This window comes from Monodelphis domestica, chromosome 2, assembly GCF_027887165.1.
Source record: "Monodelphis domestica isolate mMonDom1 chromosome 2, mMonDom1.pri, whole genome shotgun sequence".
NCBI classification, from domain to species: domain Eukaryota; kingdom Metazoa; phylum Chordata; class Mammalia; order Didelphimorphia; family Didelphidae; genus Monodelphis; species Monodelphis domestica.
In genome coordinates this window covers 533,289,032-533,313,524 of record NC_077228.1, presented here as the reverse complement: position 1 = coordinate 533,313,524, position 24,493 = coordinate 533,289,032, and the positions used below count along the sequence as shown (strand labels likewise).

Below are 24,493 nucleotides of genomic sequence, written 5' to 3'. Positions count from 1 at the left end.
TCTTTTCTTTTCTATTTCCTCTCTCACTATTCTAATTTCTCTTAGAAAATTAAATATTGTGTATATCTATAGTTAGAAGTGCATTTAGAAGTACAAAATGATCATGTTAAATGATCAATGGGGAGACTAGTCTCCCAATGATCATCAGGGGGGATTGTAAACCTTAAAATTTCTTAGACTTGTGAATGTTGGAAATTTCACCATTTGAATGTGAACCCCGTTGGCAAGGGAGGTTCCTCCTCCTCCCTTCTTAAGATTACTTTAGGACAGAAACCTTTTGCTGAACAATGGAAAGGGCTGCAGCATAGATCAAAATTTAATTATTCCAATCTCTACCCTACTCAGGGTAACAGGATTTAGGAAGGGCTGCAGCATAGATCAAAATTTAATTATTCCAATCTCCACCCTACTCAGGGTAACAGGATTTAGGAAGGGCTGCAGCAAAGGATCAAGATTTAATTATTTGAGAATATGACCTTCAACATACATGTGCAAAGCCACAGACCTCTGGGTGGTCCTGGGTTAAGCTAGAGCCACCATTGGCACAGGGAAGACATGGACAGTGATTGGTAGATGTGAGAACTGAGGGGAGGAACTTGGATGGTTTCCTTAAAGATAGCAGGGTCTGAAGACTGGCGTGGTGGTTGGAGAGATTTTGCTCTGAGAGGTGGTGCTCTGAGAAGCTTCCTCGGGAGGAAGCTGGAGGTGGAGGCCCCTGAGACTGTTTCTCCATTTTGGTCACGTGAGTGATAGGGACTGATCTCTTTTCTTTGCCTCAGCTATCTAAAGGCTTGTGCCTTTTGGCCCAGCCTAAACAGCAGGGGTATTTAAGCACTATTCCCTTCTCTCCCCTTTCTCTCTCCCTCTCTCTCTCTATCTCTAATACCTTTCTTCCTCCTGTTTGTAATTAAACTCCATAAAAGGTTGACTGCTGACCTGAGTTTTCATTTAGGAATTACATAGCTGAATTCCTTGGCGACCTTAAATTAATATATATCAGTCTTTTAAAGTGATTTCCTTGTCACACTATTTTGCTGAAAGAAATAATGAATTGGATGAATTCCATGTGAACTGGAAAGACCTCCAGGAAGTGATGCAGTGTGAAAGGAGCAGAACCAGGAGAACATTGTACACAGAGACTGATACACTGTGGTACAATCGAATGCAATTCGATCTACTAGCAGCAATACGGAGACCCAGGACAATTCTTAGAGGCTTATGAGAGAGAAAGCCATCCACAGTCAGAGAAAAAATCTGTGGGAGCAGAAACACAGAAGAAAAACAACTACTTGATCACATGGTATGATGGGGATATGATTGGGCATGTAGACTCTAAACAATCACCCTAGTACAAATATCAATAATATGGAAATAGGTTTTGATCAATGATACATGTAAAACCCAGTGGAATTGCGCATCGGCTCTGCTGGGGGGAGGGGAAGGAAGATAATGAATCATTTAACCATGGAAAAATATTCTAAATTTATTAATTAAATAATTTCAATAAAAAAAAGAAAATTAAGCTTTCCCACATTTATGATCATAAGAGGGCTTCTGAATGAATTCTCTGCTATTGAGTACTACTTGGCAACTCAACATTTTCCCATGTCTATTACATTCAAGAGGTTTCTCTTCAGTATGAATTCTCTAATGATCAAAAATTGTCATGTCCTCGAAAGCAGTGATGGTGAACCTTTTAGAGACCATATGCAATACTCTGCCCCTGCCCTCAGGCTGCATGCTGTGTCTCCCCCCACCCCAACCTTATCCCACAAAAGAGAGGGAGTATAATGTTAAGGTATTATATATGCAGCTGCTTAACTTTATTTGTGGTTTGAGATTTGCAATAAGATGTATTCCTCCACAGCATTTTTAAGTACAAAGAAATAAATTTATTATTACTATGCAAAGATTCAGCAATTTAGTTTACAACAGAAAGCATAACTGAATCAATAGAAAGCATAAATGAATATAACACCACCAGCAATAATAAGAGAGATAGAAAAGAAAAATACATCATCAAATGGGGGAAACACCAACACTTGAATATTCTAGCTGAGGGTTGGGGGTCCCAGGGCTCAGCATTCAAGGTCCCATTTGGAAAAGCCCCAGGCAAAAGCATCCTTTTCCATGGGTGAGACTCCAAAGTGCAGTTTTCAGAAGGAGGTTTTATTGACTTCAAAACAAAGATGGCATTTTTCCAACTATACTTTGCGTCACTACATCCAGGGTCCCAGCAACATGGTCAAGATCCTGAGCCCACAGAAGTAGCCAAGCAAAAAATGTCTCAAAATTTAATCAACAGTCATGAAGACAACACATTCTGTGAGACAAGAGTTAATCTCCCAGAAGTATGTTTATCTTCCAGATAGTCAGAAACCTTGGGAAGCTGCTGAGGACTCTAGCCAAAGTTCAAAGAAGCCCCAGTATCTGCTGGTAAAAATGAGGCCTATGATATACAACGGGGAAGATTTACTAAAATTTTACTTTAATGCTTCAGGAACTGAGGGAAGGGAGTGGCCCAAGCTCTCAGCTCAGGAGGGGGAGTAAGCACTTCCATTAGACTGCTAGGGAGAAGAGTGGGGAGGTGCAGTGGAGAAGGGGAAAGGAGCACCTCTGTCAGAGTCCCTCTGGTTTTCTAGTAACTAATTCTGGCTGGCAATGCACCCATGCCCCACAGAGAAGTCTCTGCTTACCATCTTTGTCATGTGTGCCATAGGCTTGCCATCACAGCTCTAAAGTCTTTTTCACATCCATTCCTTTCAAATGGTTTCTTTCTAGTATGAGTTTGCTGGTGGGTAATAAGATTTTTCTTAGGACTAAATGTTTTACCACATTCATTACATTCAAATGGACTGAATTTTCTGATAGAGAATAAATGTTTTCATGTGGCTAAAGGTTTTCTTATATTCATTATATTCTGTTATTTCTCTCCAGTATGAATTCTCCGATGGATATTAAGTCTTCTCTTATGACTAAAGCTTTGTCCACATTCAATACATTTAAATAGTCTCTCACCAGTGTGAATTCTCCTTTGGTTAAAAAAGATGTCTTACAACTAAAAGTTTTCCATATCTATTGCATTCAAATGGTTTCTTCCCACTATGAGTACCGTAACAGTTAAAATTTAGGGGAGACTGAGGCAAGTAGAAATTAGTTTCTCTCTGCAAGGAGTATTATATTTTATGAGGTTTATTAAAGGTTGAGAATTTAAGAATATACAAGTAAGAAAAAACACGTTCCTAGGCCAGAGGCCTAGACAAGACCTCACCTACATTATGGAAAGAGCCACGCCTGCCCCAAAATAGAAGTCCAAAAGAGACCGCAAAAGCTTTTGCAATCAGGTTAAATACCTTCTCTATTTTGGCCCAGGTGAGATTACAAAGCATTCTGGGGAAGTGGAGCAAAGGCTTGTGGGGAGTGAAGTCCTGGATTCCAGTCCATTTTTACAGTACTATGGTGAATAATATGATGTCCCTTTTGATTAAAAGCTTTCCCACATTCATTACATTCAAATGGTTACTCTGCAGTATGAATACTTAAAGGGTATCAAGAATTGCCTTCCAGCTAAAGGCTTTCCTGAATTAATTACCCTGATTTCTCTTCAGTGTTAGTTCTCTGATGTTTTAAAAGGTGTTGTCTTTCACTGAAAGTTTTTCCACATTCATTACTTTCAAATGGTTTCTCTATAGTGTGAATTTTTTGATGTCTGATAAGGTGCCACTTTTGACTAAAGGCTTTTCCACATTCATTACATTCAAAAGGTTTCATTCTAGTGTGAATTCTTAGCTGCCTGATAAAGTATTCCTTTACACTGAAATTTTCCCCACATTTTTTACAATTAAAATATTTCTCTTCAGTATGAGTTGTCTCATGGGTAAGGAGTCTTGCCTTATAATTAGTCTTTCCCACATTCATTACATTTAAATAGTTTCTGTCCAGTATGAGTACTCTGGTGAATAATAAGATAATTTTTCCTGTTAAAAGCTTTCCCACCTTCATTACATTCTAATGGCTTCTCTCCAGTGTGAGTTCTCTGATGAGTAAGGAGGCATTTCTTTCACACTGACTACACAGAAAGTGTTTTTCTCCAGCATGAATTCTCTGATGATTAAGAACTGTTCCATCATTATTACATACAAAAGATTTTCCTCTATTATTAATTCTTTTATGTGTAAGAAAGTGTCTCCTTTCACTAAAACCTTTCCTCCATTTATTATAGGCATGGTCTTTGTTTTGAATATCAACTCTCTTGTGTTTGGGTGAGCTTTTCTGGTAGATGAAGACTTTCTCACAACAATTATATATATAGTGCTTATCTTCTTTCTGAATTTTCCAATCTGCATTAAAATTTGATCTTCTGCCAATGACTTTTCTGTATTCTGTAGTTTTATTCCAGCATGCATCCCTTTCAATTTAATTATATCTGAGGGGTATCTGAAAGGTTTCTTCCATGTAGTAGATCTATACAGGTTCCTCCTTGAGAACATATCACATATGTAAGTAAGATCCCTGAAACTCTTTCCAAGTCTCTTATATTTAGGGAAACTTTTCTCCAAAGCTCTTCTCCATGGAGCAGTCAAAGCTGACTTCAGCCTGAAATGTCTCTCGAATGTATTACACTGAAGTACACACACTTTATTTAAACTTGCTCTAGGACCTGTTGTTACTTTTCTAGATTTCCCCTTCTGGTTGTCCTTCTGTTTCTCGAAGTTATTATCACAGATCCCAACTTCTCTCATCTTAGAATGCCAAAGAATATTTTTTCTCAATTGTTGATGAGATAATGGGTCCAAACAGATGGTTTGTTTCGGACTTGAATCCTTTTCACTCCTTTTCCCTTCAATAACAGAATATAAAACAAATAAAATAATTTAAGTCCTTATTTGTTATTCTGAAAGAAAAGAATCTCTGTTAGAGTCTGTTTTAAATTCCTTTTCTTTCTTCAAGAAGACATACTTATTCCTGTATGAGACTTTATAATGAGACTTATGATACTATAGTAACTTACAGAAAGGAAGAAAAATCAAAACAGACCCCCCTCCCTCAAGGAGACAATATTCTAATGAAGGAGAACACACATATATATAAACAAAATTAATGTAGACTAGATAGAAGGTAGCTAGTGTCTGAGTCTGAGGTGAGAATGGATCCCAAATTCTTCCTGACTCCAGGACCAGCACTAGCAAACAAACTAGATAGATGACCATCAGTTGGAAAATAGCTATTAAACCAATGGCAGAATATGATTTTGAGAAATGACAATTCTCAAAAAGCATGGAAAGAATTCTATGAACTGATGGAAAGGGAAGGCAACAGTGCTACAAAAACAGCAAACACAAAGATTGCAACAATGTCAATAGAAAGAAACATCAGAAAACAATTGACACAGAATATGGAAACATTAAGAAAGATCAAGTTGAGTCCCTAGAAGAATTCTCAGGAGGCCCTTCCCTGTTGAAAAGCAAAGACTGAGATGATCAAGGGATAGAATGAAAAAAGGAGGAAGAAAAGGAAATAGGAATGCCAGGCCTCAATAATCTTAGAAAGCAGCAGCCATCAAAACCATTTAGGGCTTTCAAAAATAGGAAAGATGAAAAGATCAGACTAGATAAAAAGGGGAACCAGTACAAATTCATCATGAGAATGAATGAGAACAACTCCCATAAACCTCAGAGAATGAAATAGGCAGAAAGAGGAAAAGTGACTTCAAAGAATGAAAAGAAAAGAATAGAAAACTCAAAATCCTGACAAGTATAGAATGATAATCAGTCAGCTGTGGCAGTTGTAGCTAATAAGCTGTCTCCTTTGCTGGAAAACTGTCAGTGTACAACTCTCTGCAGATACTGTCAGGTACTCTATGAGCACTTTGTAGAAATCTTTTTCTCATCTTTAAAACTTTCTTTAGTTTCTCTTCTATGTTACCAGAGATGGCTCCATCATGCAGGTTAAAGGGTGTGAGATTTAAAATAGTTAAGCCCATAAACTGTAGTGAGTTAAAATAGTGGAAGATATAAATTGTGATAGATATAAGAGAGGGTGAGTAAATTTTACTGCTGAAAATATGTTTCTCTACAGTGTCTTGTTTTAAATCAAATATAAGGTGGTCGCCAGGGAATATATTCCCAATTATGAATATGCCCAAGTCAACTGGGTTTTAAAGAGAATTTTAATTAATAATACAATGAGTAATCAAAGAAAGAGAGAGAGAGTAAGAAAGGAATAAATATGAAGGGCCTCAAGCCAATATGGTCTAGACCTGAGTCTTAAGAGAGAAATCAGTCAGTTTTTTAACATTCACCACAAGATCTGTCTAAGCAAGGATTCTAGTGACACCAAGCCAGCATCATCTCAGCTGCTTTCACCAGCTCCCTCCTACATCTCAATGTTTCAGAATGAGTGCTCCTCAATCTGAATGTTTCAGAATGACTTTTCCAGCTCTTCTCTGAGATTTTATTTTTAAGGGCAAAATCTCCTATGTCACCTCCCCTAAGTTCTTCCATCTACCAATCACTGTAGATGTTTTCCAAAAGACAGCCCATTTTGAATTCACAGCTGAGTAGATTAATCTCTTTAGTAAGTAAAAAAAAATGCTGCTGTGTCGACTAATTTCATTAAGAGAAAACCTCTGAGTAAGTTTTCACCTTTTAGGTCTAAGTAGTTTACAAGTTGCCCCACCTTTATAGGCACTTAGCGTCCCATTGTATCAATTCCAAAAATAGGCATGGCTCAAAGAACTCCTTTCCTTTATAAGTATGGTTTTCAAATACTTTCATTGTTTAGCAAGGAGTTTTCTGCCCTAAAGCATTCTTAAGTACAGGTGGAATAGAGGTCCTCCCATAGCAAGGAGTTTTCTCCCCTAAAGCAGTCCCAAGTAGGGATGGGGTAGAGATCCTCCCATAGCAAGGAGTTTTCACATTCACGTAGAGTTCTCACTATCTGGTAGGGAATTATTTCAAGTAGGGAATTGGAGGATTCCTCAATGTGGAGTAAAATTTTTAACATTCATAAGTCTGTGAAATTTTAAGGTTTACAGGGGTAAGAGCACATTTTCACATGAAAATGATGAAAAAACTGTAGAATTAGGCACCATTTTGTGATGTGGCAAATCTGTTTATCTCACTTTATTTGACAACACAATTCATTACAATGGAACTTAGGCTTTGGGGCAAGGGAAAATGGGGAAGTAGGAAGTAAAGATGGAAACACCTTCTATAAAACCTCATGAGAGAGTATTAATAGAGGCCTCACAAGGTTATATATAAGGAAGTTCAGAAGGAACTCTGAGATTAAACCAAATAACAATTCTGAGATTAAAATGCTGAAATAATTCTGCATTTTTACAAAGGAACTAAAAGGTTGTCCTGGAAATTTGTAATTATGTCAATAATCTTCTTGTGCTCTTGTACTTTATATTCAGAAATAGTCATGTTTATTGATGGTACTCAAGTTCAGAAAGCCAAAAAGAATTTCAAAGAAGATAAAAGCAAAAGATATCAACTTCTTTTGAAAAAGGACAGAAATTAGTGATATCGACAAGAAAAAGTATTCAAATAAGAAAATAATTGCAAAAATTAAAAAGAAAAAATTTCTGAGATAGATTTCTGGGGGTGGAGTCAAGATAGATGAGTAATCCAGAGTAGTTCTGTACAACTATGAGAATCCTCTTCAATCAAGATTAAAATATGTGTAGAAATCCAGAGTCCTAGCCCAGGGAATTCTAGTCTGGGCTTGGGATAAGCACATAGTTCACACTTTGGGGTGGCTGATACTACTAAAAATTAAGTACAGATCTTTTTGCCTAAAGCTCAGGGAAGAGCTCTAAGACAGGACAATCAAGAGTGTGCCTGACTGGATAAAGTACACAGTGAGACCAAAAACTTGAGCTTAATCCAAGGGCTAGAATTTGATCAGCCCTTGACCTGATCAAGATCAGAGTGAAATCAAAGGCTCACACCTAAATCTGAGGCAAGTCTTTAAGCTACCAGCACCTAAAGGGTCAATTGAATAAGCAGGGGGAGGCTCTCAGAGCTCTCAGTGCTCAGACCATCACATCATCCCCTCAAACCTACCTCTAATTCGATAAGAGAAAAGAACAAACAACAAAAAAAGTACTTAACTCTAAAGACTTCTTATGGAAACAATGAGCAAGGTACACACACAGAAGGGGACAATGAAAGCAAAGGAAACACAAGCAAAATCCAAAATAAAAAAATGAATTGGACACAGATTCTGTAAGAACTCAGAAAAGACTTCACAAACCAATTCAGAGAGGCAGAGGGAAAGTGATACAAAAAGAAACAGGCCAACAGAAAAAGGAGAACTAAAAACTGACAGAGGAAAATCAGGTCTTAAAAATCAGAATTGAAAATCTTGAAACTAATGATTTCATGAGAAACCAAGAAACAATAAAGCAGAATCAACATAATGAAAAAAAGAGGAAAACATGAAATATCTCATTGAAAAAACAACTGATATAGAGAAAATAGATCTAAGAGAGACAATTTGAGAATTATTGGAGTACCTGAAAGCCATGATCAAGAGAAAACCTAGGACATTACACTTCAAGAAATTATCAAAGAAAACTGCTGAGAGTTTCCTGAACAAAAAAATAAAATTGAAATTGAAAGAATTCACAGATCACCTCCACATATAAATCCTCAAATGACAACTTCCAGGAATATAATAGTTAAATTGAAGAACCACCAAGCTAAGGAGAAAATTCTTCAAGCAACCAGAAAGAAACCATTCAAATACCATGGACCTACAATCAGATCACACAGGACCTAGGGGCTTCTACATTAAAGGATCAAAAAGCCTGGAATATGATATTCAGGAAGGCAAAAGGCAAAAGATTTGGGTTTACAACCCAGAGTCACCTGAATATATATTCTTTCAGGGAAAAAAAATGGACATTCAATAAATCAGGAGATTTCCAAGTATTCCTGAGGAACAAGCCCTACCTAAAGAAAAATTTTGAAGTCTATAAAGAGGAGACACAAGAGAAGCCTAAAAAGGTAAACAAGTATTGAGAAAATTTAAGGTATTCATCAAGGTCAAAATCTTTATGTTCATATGGAAAGTGAATACCCATAATTCTCAAAAATTAGTCTTAGTAGAGTAGAAGGAATTTATACAGAAAGAGGGTGGGTAATTAAGCTGACTATGATGATATGATGTACATGATAATAAAGGATGAAATATGTATGCAAATGTGATCATATAAAATGATATGTATGTAAGATATGTATGCATATGAATGATATGTAAAAATACCAAGAGGTGAGAGGATTGCACTGAGAGAAAAGGGAAGGGAGAGATAGACTGGGGTAAATTATATAACATAAAGAGGTGTGATGGGGGCAGCTGGGTAGCTCAGTGGATTGAGAGCTAGGTCTAGAGATGGGAGGTCCTAGGTTCAAATCTGGCCTCAGCCACTTCCCGGTTGTGTGACCCTGGGCATGTCACTTGACCCCCATTGCCTAGCCCTTACCACTCTTCTGCCTTGGAGCCAATACATTGTATTGACTCCAAGACGGAAGGTAAGGGTTAAAAAAAAAAAGAGGTGTGAAAAATCACTACAAGAGGGAAGGATAAGGGTAGTGATGGACAATGCTTAAACTTTACTCTCATCATAACTGGGTACAGAGGGGGAAAAGTATACTCAGTGGGGTATAGAATTCTATCACCATACAGAGAAGTAGAAGGGGAATAAGACCAGAGAAAAAGGAGGTAATGGAGGAGAGGGGGAGGTGTGTGTGTGTGTGTGTGTGTGTGTGTGTGTGTGTGTGTGTGTGTGTGTGTGTGTGACAAAAAGGAAAATATTGGTGAGGAGGAACAGAGTGAAAGACAATATAACAGGATCTAAAGGGTACAATAAGATGCATGGCAATACACAGTTAGTAATCATAACGCTAAATGTGAAAGAGATGAACTCACCCATAAAACAGAAGAGAGCAGAGTGGATTAAAATGGAGAATCCTGTTATATGTTGTCACAAGAAACAAATTTGGTGGTTCCAGGCACTCCTCCATTGCAAGTGGGTCAGGGCCCTGCCTAGTCTTCCTCTGACCCCACTCTTTCACTCCCCTGCGTGCTGTGGGGGAAGGAGGGTTCTGCCACATGAAGAGTGGCTGCTGCCCACCAGCCAGCCTGCCTGACTAGCTCCTCCCTGACCAAGCTGGAGCACCACAGGCCCCAGTCACTTGGAGCACACTGTCCAATGCTCACCACCCCACCTGAAGACATGGGGCTCCTGGGCCCTGAGGAGTACTGAGCCTGCAGGTAGCTACGTGTGTCAGTGCTGACACATGTGTCATAGGTTTGCCATCGTGGTAATATACAGTAAAACCAACCTTCTTTGTAAAGGACTTCTAACATTGATTTCAGTCATAAGATTTTTCTATAGTGTAGATTCTCTGATGAAGTACAGAAAGACTGGACCTATGTCTAAAAGTCTTTTCACAATGATTACATTCAAAAGGATTCTCTCCAGTGTGGATTCTCAGAAGGATATCAGTATTCTTTTGATAGCTGACAGATTTTTCATACTTTCCAACATTCACAAAGTTTAGCTCCAACTTGGATTCTCTGACATTGATTAAGAAGGTTTAGGAGGTGGGGGCAGCTGGGTAGCTCAGTGGATTGAGAGCCAGGCCTAAAGACAGGAGGTCTTGGGTTCAACTCTGGTCTCAGATACTTCCCAGCTGTGTGACCCTGGGCAAGTCTCTTAACGCCCATTGCCTAGCCCATAACACTGTTCTTCCTTGAAGCCAGTACACAGTATTTGTAAGACTCTAGGCTTGTAAGACTCCATCACAGGGTCGGTCAGTCCTGTGTGATCCCACCTGGGGTAACGAAAATGAAGAGTAACAAAAGAAAGAACGGACACTATATGAAAGAGAGAAATAGTGCCAAATTTATTTGCTTCACACAGAACTTTTATAGGCAAAGACTACTTAGACAAAACCCACAGGAATTTATGATTCTTCATTCCAGAAACCCTAACCTTGGTTCAGGGATAGGCAGGTGTTCAAAGGTTAATCCACATCTTCATCTAATGCAAATCCAAACAAGGGGAAGAGGGGCAGACAAGGGGATAGGCGCCCACCTTATCACAATTTGCTTTTCATAAATGTTATCCTGCTTCCTTCATGTTTACTGTTCCATCCTTGGTCCCAGGATGGGTAAAGGTTAATCCACATCTTTGTCTGAAGCAAAGACAAACAAAGGAGAGAGGAGGCTCTGCCTCGACTACAATTCCCCCTTTTTGTTTTGCCACAGTAATCTGTGGAGGGCCAAAGTCCAGCCAATTTTGCCCAAGCTGGACAAAAGGAGTTGGAACAGACAGGGAAGAAGGATCACCAAGATAACTATGAACAGTATGAAAGTCAATATGGTTATATTCATTTGAGCTAAAGGAGATAGTCAACTTTGGCCTGATTTAATCCAATTGTATAAGGAATCAGCAATTTGTTTAGGATGAAGGTCCTCAGCTAAAGAGCTATCCATCTCATCAATGATATGGTTCAGTTGTTGGATATCCTCTGAGATGTTACTTTTTAACCAAAGACCTTGTAAATCATTTCTAATTTCTTCAAATGCATCAGACGTGTTAGCTTTAACAGGAAGGAGGCAAAAGGCTGAATAGCGATAATCACACCTTAATTTCCCCTTAATAGCTAAAATTTCTACTTGATTGGTTAATAACGATACATCTTTAGATATTTGTTGTAAAGCATAAAAAACCCTTGTATTAATATCTTGCTGTAAGTGCAAAACCTGGGTTACATTCTGTGCTAGCCCGTGTAAGTATGCCGCATCATGTTCCAGGGTCTGTACATTAGCTACATTTTGTGCTAGAGAAACACTACTGACAGTTGTAGCTGTTATGGCGGCTATAAGAGCTACAATTCCTAAAACCAAGCAAGAAATACATCTTCTATTCCTAGGGTTGATTAGTTGAGACAATTTTTCCATTGCTCTCTCTGCCGGTGAGTGATACCATCCCCCTGAGTGTTTACCTTGAATGTCTAATGTAACACTTCTAGTTACTGGTTTTTGGACTTTTCCGTTATAAGTAACATTAACATAATGAGACATATTTACTTTTTCCAATGCCAGGGCTATCTTTCCATAATCAGTCAAAATCTGTGTGAAATTAGCAGAATGTAACCAATTAGCTCTGGGGGCGTCACCCACAAAGGCGAGCTTATCCTATAAAACAATCATGAAATTTATAAGAATCCAATTTCTTTCCAGTATACCTAGTGTCGTTATGCCAAGACACCCAAATCATATTTTTCCAATGACTACATGATGCCCTTTTAGATCGACATGACAGCAAGGGCAGAAACATATTAACAGAGTCTCTTTGTTCATATCCCATCACATATGGACAAATAGGTCTTTCTTGTCCCCAAATACTATCCCAAGATTCCCCCAGCCAACCTAGATATTGCAGTTGGCCATAATCTTCATATTTTTCCCTTTTATCTACACAATAAGGTCCTATCCAGAAAGAGTCTGACAGGTCAGAATGACCATAATAACGCACCTGCAGAGATCTGAGGGGCAGGCATGCAGGATGGTCTCGTGCGAGGCCCACTGGGGGTGCCTCAACTAGTCCAGTCCAATTGAAAGGCACAAACAAATTGTTGTCCTGATTGTTGTCCTTAGCTTGTCTCTCAAAATGGTAAATGCCAGGAATATCAGTCAGTTTTTGTATATAAGATGACTTCCGGTAAAGCGTGTCCCATGCCGACATACTCTACCCAAGGGGGTTGTTCCCCAAAGACCATCTCTGTACTCCAGTAGCTGCACTTAAAGTCTGGAATAGAAGCAGAAGAGTCAGTATCTTATGGAGACGTTGTCGAGTCTCCTTGCGAGGCTTCCTGCGTCCTCTCCTTGTCCTTCTCTTTATGGTCCATTTCTCGAACTCGGCGGGGAGGGAGCCATACTCTGTCTTTACCTGTGGAGACGCAAACCGAACCTCGGCCTTGCAGGACCACCGGGTAGTCCTTGCCTCTTGCCAAGTTTGATTATCATCTTTCCACATGCCAAGTTTTTGTTCTGGGGCAGGGAGCACAGGAGCGGTGCCTGAATTTCATTCATAAGAAAATGCAGAGAAAAATTTTTCAGCTCTGGGTATATTATTGGAAGTAAAGATCAGATTATGTATAGTATATATAGCTATTGCCAATCATCCATGTGGGATGCTGTCTCCCCCTTTTTGTTTTAAAAGAAATGTTTTTAAGATCTGATTACTGTGCTCCACAATGGTTTGTCCTTGTGGATTGTGTGGGATACCTGTGAGGTGAATAGCCCAAGTGTGGCAAAAAAGAAAAAATTGTTTGGAAGTATAAGCAGGTCCATTATCTGTTTTAAATGTTCTGGGGGGACCGGCCATCTCAAAAGTCATTAAGCAGTGATTAACAACATGAGAAGTTCTTTCTCCCATCAAGCAGGAAGCCCATAAAAATCCTGAATAAGTATCCGCAGTGACATGGATATATTTAAGTGGCCCAAAGGACGGTTCATGGGTCACATCCATTTGCCATATCTCTGTACTATTTAAGCCTCTGGGATTCACAGCAATATGCATTGGGGGGTGGTTTGGAACACAATTAGGACACTTTTTAACAATACTTCTGGCTTGATCTTTAGTGACTTGGAACATTTGGCATAAAGCGGGACTATTTTGGTGAAATCTATGATGTGATTCCTCAGCTAATTGTATATCAGTTAGATAACACGGAGCAATCAAAGCTTGATCTATGATGTCATTTCCTTTAAAACTAGGTCCAGGCAGATTGGTATGACTGTGTATGTGCATGACATATACTGGATGTGTCCTTTGTCATAGGACAGTTTGTAATTTACATTTGCACATTGCTTTGGGTAGATCTGATGACAGCTTGTTCTATACCCTGCAAAGACTGAAAAACATATTTAGAGTCCATTATGAGGTTGAAAGGCTCCTGAAATAACCAAAAAGCTAGTCAAACAGCTGTTAATTCATTTTGTTGGGTAGAAGAAAAAGGAGTGTAAAAATGACAGGTGAACTGCCTTGCTTGTATACTCCTGTCTTGTAATTAGCATTTGCATCAACACAAACATTAGGTCCTGATACCGGACAATCTCTTAGAATATTAGGAAAAACAATAGGATGTTGTGACAAAAAAGAAAATAAACCTTGTGGAGTGTCGGTGGTAATAGCAATGGGGTATGCTAATAGCAAAGACTAAATATTTCTGTAGTATATCTTTAGCAATGGGTACCTGGACTTCATGAGGACACCGTCCTAAACCTCAGACCACATGTTCTCTGCCTTTCCATATTAATTGAGCCATCAGACAGTCATAACTCTGTAAAGCCTTTCCTGTTTTGCTTTTTAGATGTAACCATTCAATGACTCTGTTTCTCAGTTAAGGCACCTGTTGGTAACATTAAAGTTGCAAAAATAGTCACTTCCACGGCTAATTGAGGCTAATAATGGTTAAGTGGAGCCTGATTCAATCTATCTTCTACTATCTCTAAAGCAAGAGAGGCCTCAGGTGTCAAAGTTCCAGGGGAATTCGAGTCAGAACTCCCTTCCAGTATTTTGAATAAAGGTTGTAATTCAGTTGTAGTAAGAAATGAATATTGCCTGACACAATTGATATCACCTAACAATTTCTGATAATCATTAAAGCAGTCCTTTCTTAATTATATTTTTGAGGCATAATGGATGTTGCATATAACTGAGCCCCTCGATAGAGTACGGGACTTGTTTTGTGAATCTTTTCTTGAGCAATAACTAAATGGTATTTTTGCAAGGTAATTTCCAATTGACTATAGATAGCATTTGCTTATTTGGGATTCATCTTCAGCCGCAATAAGAATATCATCCATATAATGGATGATGTACAGAGCAGGAAAGTGTAGTCTTACAGAATGAAGGGCTGAAGCTACATATTGTTGGCTGAATAATCTTATCATTCTGGACACTGTAAAAAATAGACTCGAATACAGGACTACAATCCCCACAAGCCTTTGCTCCACTTCCCCAAAATGCTTTGTAATCTCATGGGAATTCTGAGGTGGGCCGAGATTGAGGAAGGATTTAAGCTGGTGGCAAAGGTTTTGGGGGGCTCTTTTGGACTTCCGTTTTGGAGCAGGCGCGTCTCTTGCGTGATGTGAGGTTATTTTGTCTAGGCCTCTGGCCTAGGCACATGTTTCTTACTTGTATATTCTTTAATCTTTAACCTTTAATAAACCTCTAAAAAATATACTTCTTGCAGAGAGAAACTAATTTCTACCTGCCTCAGTCTCCCCATATTCCTAAATTTTAATCTTTACAACATGGAATGTTTGCACTAAAATTCACGGCTTCAAACAAGCTACTTGGTCAGACCAGGCCTGGCAAAGTTTGCTTGTTTGAGCATCTTAAAACCTCTGAATCTACAATTAAAATACACTTATCTTAAGTTCTATCACACAGTGGTTGTTAACTCTTTGAGATCCCTATTTCAGTTCACAAGTATTAGTGTGGAACTTCTTTCTCCTTCCTGTGTGCAAGGAAGGGGTTAATAGCTTCTGAGCAATTTATCGTAAGGCTCCTTGGCTCAATTTAGATTTATTTCTTAACAGCCTTGGCCCATCCTTCTTTAACAAGTGAGCTTACTATAATATTGAATTTATCAAACCTTTTTCATAATAATTTACTCTCGTGGATTTTAGTTTAAACTCCACAACTCCCAAATAACTTTGATTAAGTCCTTTAGCCATGTTTCAGTGTTTAACCAAACTGAAGTACAAAGCATTTACATGCATTCCTCAAAACCTGTCTAAAGTAGAATAAAACCTACAGTTTAGTTTTTATTTAGCCTAAAATATTGCTATATTCCTGATTAAATTCCATCAACATTATTACAATTATATCTAATTCATACTAGAATTTAAGAATATCAGTTAGTATCTCTATTCATTACTCTTATTGCAGTGGAGCACTTCGTAAAACGAATTCAGACACCCCCAAATTCAATTATAAACTTATATAGATAGGTTATAAGATATAAAGTTATTTCCCTTCACATAAAGATTCTTATTTGACAATCGAACAAACCTTATCACAAACATAGTGATGTGAGGTCAGAGATCCTTAGGTTTGTCCTCAGGGGCTCCTTACTTTCACGGTTACTTAATCACATCCCTAGTTAGCTATATGTTACCTGGCATTCCAGCCGGACCTCCTTGATATTCCTGAAGTTCCTTTTTGTTTCCTGACCTTCCTAATTCTTATCCTTCGGCTAATTAGAGTCTTTTTTGCAGCCTGCAAAAACTGTTTGACCTCCTGAGGGTGAGGGGGCTGGGTCTGTTTCCTAAAGAAAACATAGTAAGGGATAGATCTGCTTTATCTACTTTAATTTGATTATTTTCTCTTATTGGAACTACTTCATTATTTCTCCTGGCTTCCCCTCTTTACCATTATTGTAAGTAGAGGAAAGGCACTATATGGAATTGTATTCAATCTTCATGACAAGCCCTCTTGATTTCAGGGCTGGTCAAATTTGTCTTGTTAAGGACATACAGTTTGCATATCATATACCCCTTACCTATTTAGGTGGAAAACTTAATTCTCATCATAATACAAATGCATACACATTCTGTATTCACTCAGGATCACTAATTTCCAGCATTTAGTATCTGAATACATACATGTTCATCTCTAGATTACAAATTCCTTCCTATGCATTTTGCACATTCAAAAACAATTCATATAACCTTGATCAAAAACAACATCATTTAGAAATTTTCTTACAAAATACCAAATTCTTAGTATTAATATTATTGAATTCCATGAGCAGATTAATTACTTAAAAAACTTCTTGTGTGTCATATGATTTCTTGTTACTACTCCTGACAGCACATGCATTAAAATAAATCTGATTTGAAAAAATCCCAAATTTAATTTCTAGAATAAGTTCTTTTCAACAACATAACAACTTTTTCTGGATGACTTTTACATCTATAAAATAGCCAGTGCAATTTTTTGTCCTTATAGAATAAAATATTCCCTCTCTGTGTCAGTCTGGCTATCAGCCACATTTAGACAATTCTCAAATTCACTGAAACCATTATGCATAGCAAGATTTAACAAAACAAACCTCTAACCAGGAGTTTTGTGGTACTCAATAAAATCTGGTTAACACTTTACATTTAACTGACAAATAGTTACACGAAATTATATTTAGATCATATTATAATCATTAACAATCCTCCCAAATTGCATACATCAAACCATAGAATTAATCTTAAGTGAAAAATAGCCTCTAATTGTGGAGTAAAAATCTCCCTTTTTCTGCTCTGAATTTTTCTCCTTTTCGCTCCTTTGGGGGCCCATCCAAAGGAAGAAAGAGGAAAAAATCATTGAACAGGTATTTGCTTTTGTCCTCTGTTGAGCATTTTTGACAGACAAGTTCAATCTTGCAACTCTCCCATTTTATATTCTTTCTTTTTGTGAGTGTCCAATTCAAGAATACATAGAGATGAAACTTTGACAAAGACAACAAAAAACAAACACACAACATTGTGACAAGCATGCTTTGAAAGGAAAAAATCTGTTTTAGGATCCATTCTAAAGAAAAAATATAATTTCCCTCTCACCCTTAGAGTATCTTGTATACTCACCACGAAGGGGATCTCCGTAGCGTCAAAACTTTGCATGACCAGCATACAGCATCTCCAAAGAGACCCGAAAGGAGGGTTCCAAGAAAAGAAAAGAACAGGGAGAAGGGGGTCCCTAATAGGGGACAGTTTAAACTAAAAAGCAAGAGACAAAGTTGGGGAACAGAGGAGGCCCACAAATACTGCACTCTCTCTGTTCGATTCTTCTGCACATCTGAGCTGCAGTCTCAGGGCAGAAGCTGTTAACTCTTCGTCATCCTATGACCAGCAAAGGAATCGGGGTTACGAATGCAAGTCCCTGTCTGGGCGGCCATTTGTAAGACTCTAGGCTTGTAAGACTCCGTCACAGAGTCGGCCAGTCCTGTGTGATCCCACCTGGGGTAACGAAAATGAAGAGTAACAAAAGAAAGAACGGACACTATATGAAAGAGAGAAATAGTGCCAAATTTATTTGCTTCACACAGAACTTTTATAGGCAAAGACTACTTAGACAAAACCCACAGGAATTTATGATTCTTCATTCCAGAAACCCTAACCTTGGTCCAGGGATAGGCAGGTGTTCAAAGGTTAATCCACATCTTCATCTAATGCAAATCCAAACAAGGGGAAAAGGGGCAAACAAGGGGATAGGTGCCCACCTCATCACAATTTGCTTTTCATAAATGTTATCCTGTTTCCTTCATGTTTACTGTTCCATCCTTGGTCCCAGGATGGGTAAAGGTTAATCCACATCTTTGTCTGAAGCAAAGACAAACAAAGGAGAGAGGAGGCTCTGCCTCAACTACAAGTATTGACTCCAAGACAGAGGGTAAGGGTTTAAAAAAAAAAAAGAAGTTTAAGGAAGGATGTAAGTGTGACTCTGGGCAAATCCCTTAGCCCTAATTGCCAACCTTTACTACTCTTCTGTCTTAGAACTCATACTTAGAATTGCTTCTATGGTAAGTATTTAGGTAAAAAAAAAAAGAGTCAGTACTAAATTCTAATTAATGGTTCCAAGGCAGAAGAGCAGTAAGGACTAGGCAATGAGGGTTTAGTGATATGCCCAGGGTCACCCAGTTAGGAAGTGTCTGAGGTCAGATTGGATCTGAGGACCTTTCCTGTCCAGGCCTGGCTCTCTATCTCCTGAGCCACCTAGGTGCCCCCTTAGTAGTGATTCTCAGATAGAAGGTAAGGGTTTAAAAAGAGAGACAGGCAGAGAGAGAGGTAGACAGACAGAGAGAAGGAGGCAGAGACAGAGAGACAAAGAGAGGGAGACAGATAGAGTGGGGAGACAGAGAGAGACACAGAGACAAAGAGAGACAGAGAGAGGGAGACAGAGGGAGAGACAGACAGAGACACAGAGACAGAGTCAGAGAAAGACCTGATTCACAGTTTTTCCTCAGCGATATCATTCCTAAGTTTTCACCCCATGGAGATACTCTGGTGCACAGTAAGCCTGGGCCTCCGGGTGAATGTTTTACCACACTGATTACATTCATAGGGTTTCCCTCCAGTGTGGATTCTCTGCTGTACATCACAGGCACCATCACCAGTGGATCTTTGCTTCTGAGTTTCTTCCCCAGAAAGGCTGAGCTCTGCAGTGAGAAAATCTACAGACACGAATGGGCAGAATCAGTCATTTCAGAACGCCATTAGCTCCCCACTGCAGGATGCCCTCATGGGCAGAGTTTCACCCCAATCCCATGGATCCTTGCCAACCTGGAGCTCCGGCAGGGCAGGCTTTCTCCATTGCGAGCTCAGGGCAGCCCAGCCTTGACCTCCAAGCCTGAGCCGGGAGGTGCTCTGTCCAGGTTACCAGGCACGTGGGTGCTCCCTGGCTTTCCTTTCATCCCGTCTGCACTTTCCATCCTCTCTACCAGGATATTAAGCCCTTTGGTGCTGAATCCTGGGAGCAGGATGTCATTTCCTCCGGATCACTTTCCAGCAGATCATTTTTGTGGCATTATCTGAGGCCACGTGACCAATGACGACACCCTTTTTGTACTGACCTGAACTATAAAGGATTTGCTTTTTGGAAGGGCCATTTCTTATTTCTTTTTTTAACATTTATTTTTCGGGGGCGGCTGGGTGTCTCAGTGGGGAGTTCCAGGCCTGGAGCGGGGGAGAGGGGTCTTGGGCTCGAATCTGGCCTCGGACCCTTCCTCTGTCACAGCACAGTAGGTCCTCGGGGCTTCAGGACCAGAGTCCGCGGTGTCCATCTTCAGTGAAAGCAGATAACAGGAGTGAGGCCGGATGCCTGTGTCCAAGGGGACCTGCGGGGAAGGGTCGTTCTCCGTGGGAGCCTGTGGGACCCCCTCGTGCTCGTGATGTTGGGGGCCTCTGCCGCTCTGTCAGAGAGACCGGGCAGGAGCCGGGACTACAGGGTTTAGACCTGGTGAGGACCCGCAGGGTTGAAGACGGGCCGGGACACGGGTGCGGTGCAACAATCCAAGGGTCTCGGGGGCTGTAACTCAATCCTTCCCGTTCAGACTCTCAGGCAAGAACGTGGGGCACCAGCCTGAAGGCTCAGGGATGCTTGTGGTCACCAAGCCGAACCTGCCCTTTTTACAGAGGAGGAAACTGAGGCCTGAGGCCGGACAGGATCTTGATTTGGCCAGTCAGTTACATCGCTCCTTAACCTTCTTAATCAAAGCCAGAGAATCTAAGCTAGAGATAAATCGGACAGGACCAAACCTTCGTTTCCCCGCCAAGAAGGAAGGGGAGTAAGAGAGGGGAAAGGGACCGCGGTGTTAGAAGGGGCTGAGGGTGGGCGTGGAAATGGAGGCGGGACACAGATTCTGTTTCCCAGAATGCCCGCTGAAGACCGGTCACAGGGCCGGTGCATTATGGGAGTGCTTCATCTGGCTGTCCTTCTAGCCTGCTGTGGCCCTGCCCTACTACGGAAGCTCGCAGAGTCACGTGAGCGAGATTCCGGGAGGAGTGCACATGCGTATTCCAGCTCTGGGCTCGGACTCCTCCGTGCTAGGGAAGCTTGCAGAGTCCGTGGGAGAGGGTGGGCAGGATTGCCCACCGGCCTGTCATTCGTGGGGTGAGAATCGCAGTGCGCACGCGCAACCCAGTTGGCTTCCCTCTCCCCTTCTTCACTATTAATTCCGGGGTGAGAGTGGGAAGGCGGGTTGGGGAGGGGAGAGCGAAGGGAAACACGTGGGTGGGTGTGGACTGTGTTCTGTGTGCTTGAGTGGGGGGACCTCCGCGGGTGCAGACGCGTGCGAAGGGTGTTGTGCTCACCTTTCCACGAGGGGCAGACCTCCCCTCCTTCCCTGGAAGAACTGTTTCCTCCCGCCCCTCCCCCACCCTCATCTTTGCTCCCTGTGCCTTTGTCTGTCCTTGCTCTACGGAACCCCTTCCAGGCTCCCCTGAAGACCCGACGTAGGACCGGCCTGTCCCGTGACCTCTCCCTTCCCTGTTAGTGTGGCGGCGTGACCTCTCCCCACCCAGGACCCTCTCACTTCCTTCCAACCCTCTCTTTCCCTTCTGTGTTTAGGCACTGTAGTAAGTGCTTCCTCCATAGCCCTGGGAAGTGGAGCTTTCTCTTGTTCAGTGGTTTTTCTGTCTCTTTTCACTCTTCATGACCCTGTTTAGAGTTTTCTTGCAAAGATAATGGAGCAGCTGGCCATTTCTTTCTCCACATAAAGGGGAAACTGAGGCAAGTAGAGTTAAGTAATTTGCCCAGGGTCACAGAAGCCAGTAAATATCTAAGGCCGGATTTGAACTCAGATCTCCCTAACACCTGACCCTGCACTCAGTACCCTGTGCAGAAGGAGTGGGTGTTCTCCTTCCCTCTGTCTCCCCTGCCACCCTGCCCACACTTGTGCCCCATCTCAGAGCTTCCACTTTCCCCTACTCCTGGTGCCCTCACACATCTGTCTGGTCAGTCCAAGCCTCCACCAGCCCTGCCGCCCTCCCTCTATCCACTGATGGTCACAGTGATAGAATACCAGACTGTCCTCTCCTTTCCTTGCCTCCTGCATCCCACATGGCCTTCCTTCCTCTCCCTCCCTCCTTCTCTTCTTCCCTTCTCCCTTTCTCTCTTCCCTCTCTAGTTACCACCTGTCCTGGCACTTTTCCCAGCCCTTCCCAATGACTGGTCTGCCCTATTGGCACTGTCGCCCACATGGGCACCCTTGATCACTGTCTCTCCTTGGGTGGCTTTGTGGCCACCTGCCTCTTCTTAGCCTCCTCTGCTGGACCATCATCCCCTCCTGCCCCCTCAGTGGCTGGGACCTGGCATCTCCTTCCTCTATCTTTTCAGTCCCTCTGGGTAAATCTCAGTCTGTCTTCAGGCTCTCCAGGCTGATGGTTCCACCGTTTGCACTGCTCAGCTCCATCCTGTGCCACTCCATGGGTCAGAGAATGGAGCCCTGACTCTGGAGGTGGAAATTGTGGGTTCATATCCTGGGACTCAGTTTCCTGATCTGTAAAATCAGGGGCTGGCACTAGATACCTCAGAGGACCCCTTTGCCTCTCAATCTCAGAACCTCTTTATTAAATCCTCTTCTGAACCTCAGACAGCCAGGTGGTCAGCTTCGGAATGCTGGGTGGTACCTCCATCTCTTTCCCCTTCACCTCCATGCACTGGGCAGGTCTCGCTTCTGTCTCCTCCTTTCCCCACACTCCCAACCCCTCACTCCTGTGCTTCAGGATGCTGATGGGCCTCCTTTTCCCAAGACTTTACCACCTCTGAGGCACACAACCAGCCAAGGGCTTTATGGCACTCTCCCACTCCAGAAAGTCCACTGATTCCCTGCTCCCTCCAGGAAGCAAAAATCAGCTCAAGTGTTAGCAGCTAAAGCCCTTCCCAGTTGGACTCAAACCTCCCTTCTTCCTCTCCAGATACAGGATGACCAGCCTTTATATATAGTGGCGGGAGCTATTTTCCTGTTTAGTGGTGAGTTTCTCTTGATACCATACTGGAGGAAACCTAGTAATCTAGTTCAGGTGAGGCTCTTCTCTGAGCTCTCTTGGAGTTTAGGCTGATTGCTTTCTCCTTTACCTTCCAAGCACTATCCTCTTAGAGAAAGCCTTTAATCTTCAAAGTCCTTGTGGTGGAGGAATTTGAACTCCCCCTGGCACAGGCCAGGCGGGAGAAATCCTATACCTTTCCCTCTCTCTTCTGCTGAATTTCTTCCCTCTATATTGATTAAATCGCCATAAATTTCCAAACTGACTTGGGTATTTTATTTCAGATATTCCTTGGCAACCAAATTAATTTACTTTAGGTCAGAACCCTAAAATTATCCTTACACTTTGTAATTGGTTTTGTGTTAATAGAGCTTCACAACCTGAGATAAATCCCAAATACAGAACTAACTACTAACTATGAATCTCTTTAATAGATCCAATACAATTAATAAAATCTTTTGATACCTGAAGACTATCACCAAGTCTTTTGTGGGTTCATTACTACTAACTTCCATATGTAAACCTCAAATTTCCTTAGACTTATAAATGTTGGAAATTTCACCATTGGGATATTTCATACTTGGAAAATTTCTTACTGATAGTCTATTGGAATGGGAACCCCATTGGCATGGGAGGTTCTTTCTCTTCCCTTCTTAAGATTACTTTAGGACAGAAACCCTTTGCTGAACAATGGAAAGGACTTTGACCTATGCTTAAGCATAGAACAGGAATTTCTTTGAGTCTTGATTGATTTTAGAATTGATACAATGGAGATACTTGGAATAAATCTCCACCCTATTCAGTCCTAATAGGATTGAGTAAGGGCTGCAGCCTAGATCAAAATTTAATTATTCCAATCTCTACCATACTCAAGTTAACAGGATTTAGAAAGGGCTGTAGAAAAGGAGTAAAGATTTAATCATTTGAAAATATAACCTTCAACAGACATGTGCAAAAGCCAGAAACCTCTGGGCGGTCCTGGGTTAAGCTAGAGCCTCCATTGGCACAGGGAAATTGATGAACAGGGATTGGTAGATGGGAGAACTGGGAGGAGGAACTTGGATGGTTTCCTTAAAGATAGGAGGGTCTGGAGACTGGTGGTGGTTGAGGAGTTTTGGTCGGGGTGATTGCGAGGGACTCTGAGAAGGCTTGCTCTGAAGGAAGCTGAAGGTGGGGGCCTCTGAGACTTTCTTCATTTTGGACACATGAGTAATAGGGACTGATCTCTTTTCTTTGCCCCAGCTATCTAAGGGCTTGGGCCTTTTGGCCCAGCCTAAACAGAAGGGGTATTTAAGCCCTATTCCCTTCTCTCCCTTTTTCTCTCTCTCTATCTCTAATTCCTTTCTTGCTCCTATTGTAATTAAACTCCAAAAAAGGCTGACGGCTGACTTGAGTTTTTCATTTAGGAAATACATAGCTGATTCCTTGGCGACCTTAAATTAATATATATCAGTCTTTTAAAGTGATTCCCTTGTTACACATAACTCTTATTCCTACAGTGTTAACTAAGAAAAGGACCTCAAATTTCCTCCTATTCAGCTTAACTCACTAATTATAATCACTGATTCCCATTAAATTGCACAGAAATGAGTAATTACTGATTCAATTGAGTAAGGGTATCAAAATTGTTTTGACATTGCTAATCCTTGCCTTAAAGTCACGAATCGTTGATTCCTTCCCAGTGCGTGATGTGGGTTTGTTTCTTAAATGAATGAAATTCCTGACCTGCCCAGTTGCATGTCTAGCTACTGATTTCTAATACTGTGATTCTGATTTCAAGGCCCTCCTGCTATCTTCATCCTTTAACTGGCCTCAGTGGCTCCTAGCAGAGTCCTCAGGAGCCCAGAACTCAGAGAGAGGGTCAGTTCCCAGGTGGGATCAAGAATCTGGTCCCCAGAACCCAAAGTAACATGATTATCTCTTT

At 41.0% G+C, this 24,493-nt stretch overlaps 1 protein-coding gene and 1 long non-coding RNA gene across 9 annotated transcripts in view; one reads left to right on the top strand and one right to left on the bottom strand.

Annotated features, from left to right (window-relative positions):
• Positions 1-10,895: 10,895 nt before the first annotated feature.
• On the bottom strand, positions 10,896-18,042 carry LOC103105398 (uncharacterized). Of its 2 annotated transcripts, none has more exons than XR_463652.2 (2): positions 17,671-18,042; positions 10,896-13,098 (listed from the first exon to the last, which is right to left on the bottom strand). It is a non-coding gene; the product is annotated as an uncharacterized LOC103105398 (long non-coding RNA). The 2 variants fall into 2 exon arrangements; XR_008915898.1 differs by having other exon boundaries at positions 10,896-16,361; positions 17,671-17,828.
• A 2,514-nt stretch (positions 18,043-20,556) lies between these two features.
• Positions 20,557-24,493, top strand: part of LOC100025382 (zinc finger protein OZF-like) — a 28,385-nt gene continuing 24,448 nt past the window's right edge. For 3 of the 7 annotated variants that reach the window (XM_056814413.1, XM_056814411.1, XM_056814408.1), the window contains exon 1: positions 20,557-20,695. The gene's annotated coding sequence lies outside the window, so the exon portion shown is untranslated. Of the gene's footprint in view, positions 23,740-24,493 lie in introns of all 7 variants that reach the window. The other 4 variants (XM_056814412.1, XM_056814409.1, XM_056814414.1 and 1 more) reach the window with 4 other exon arrangements.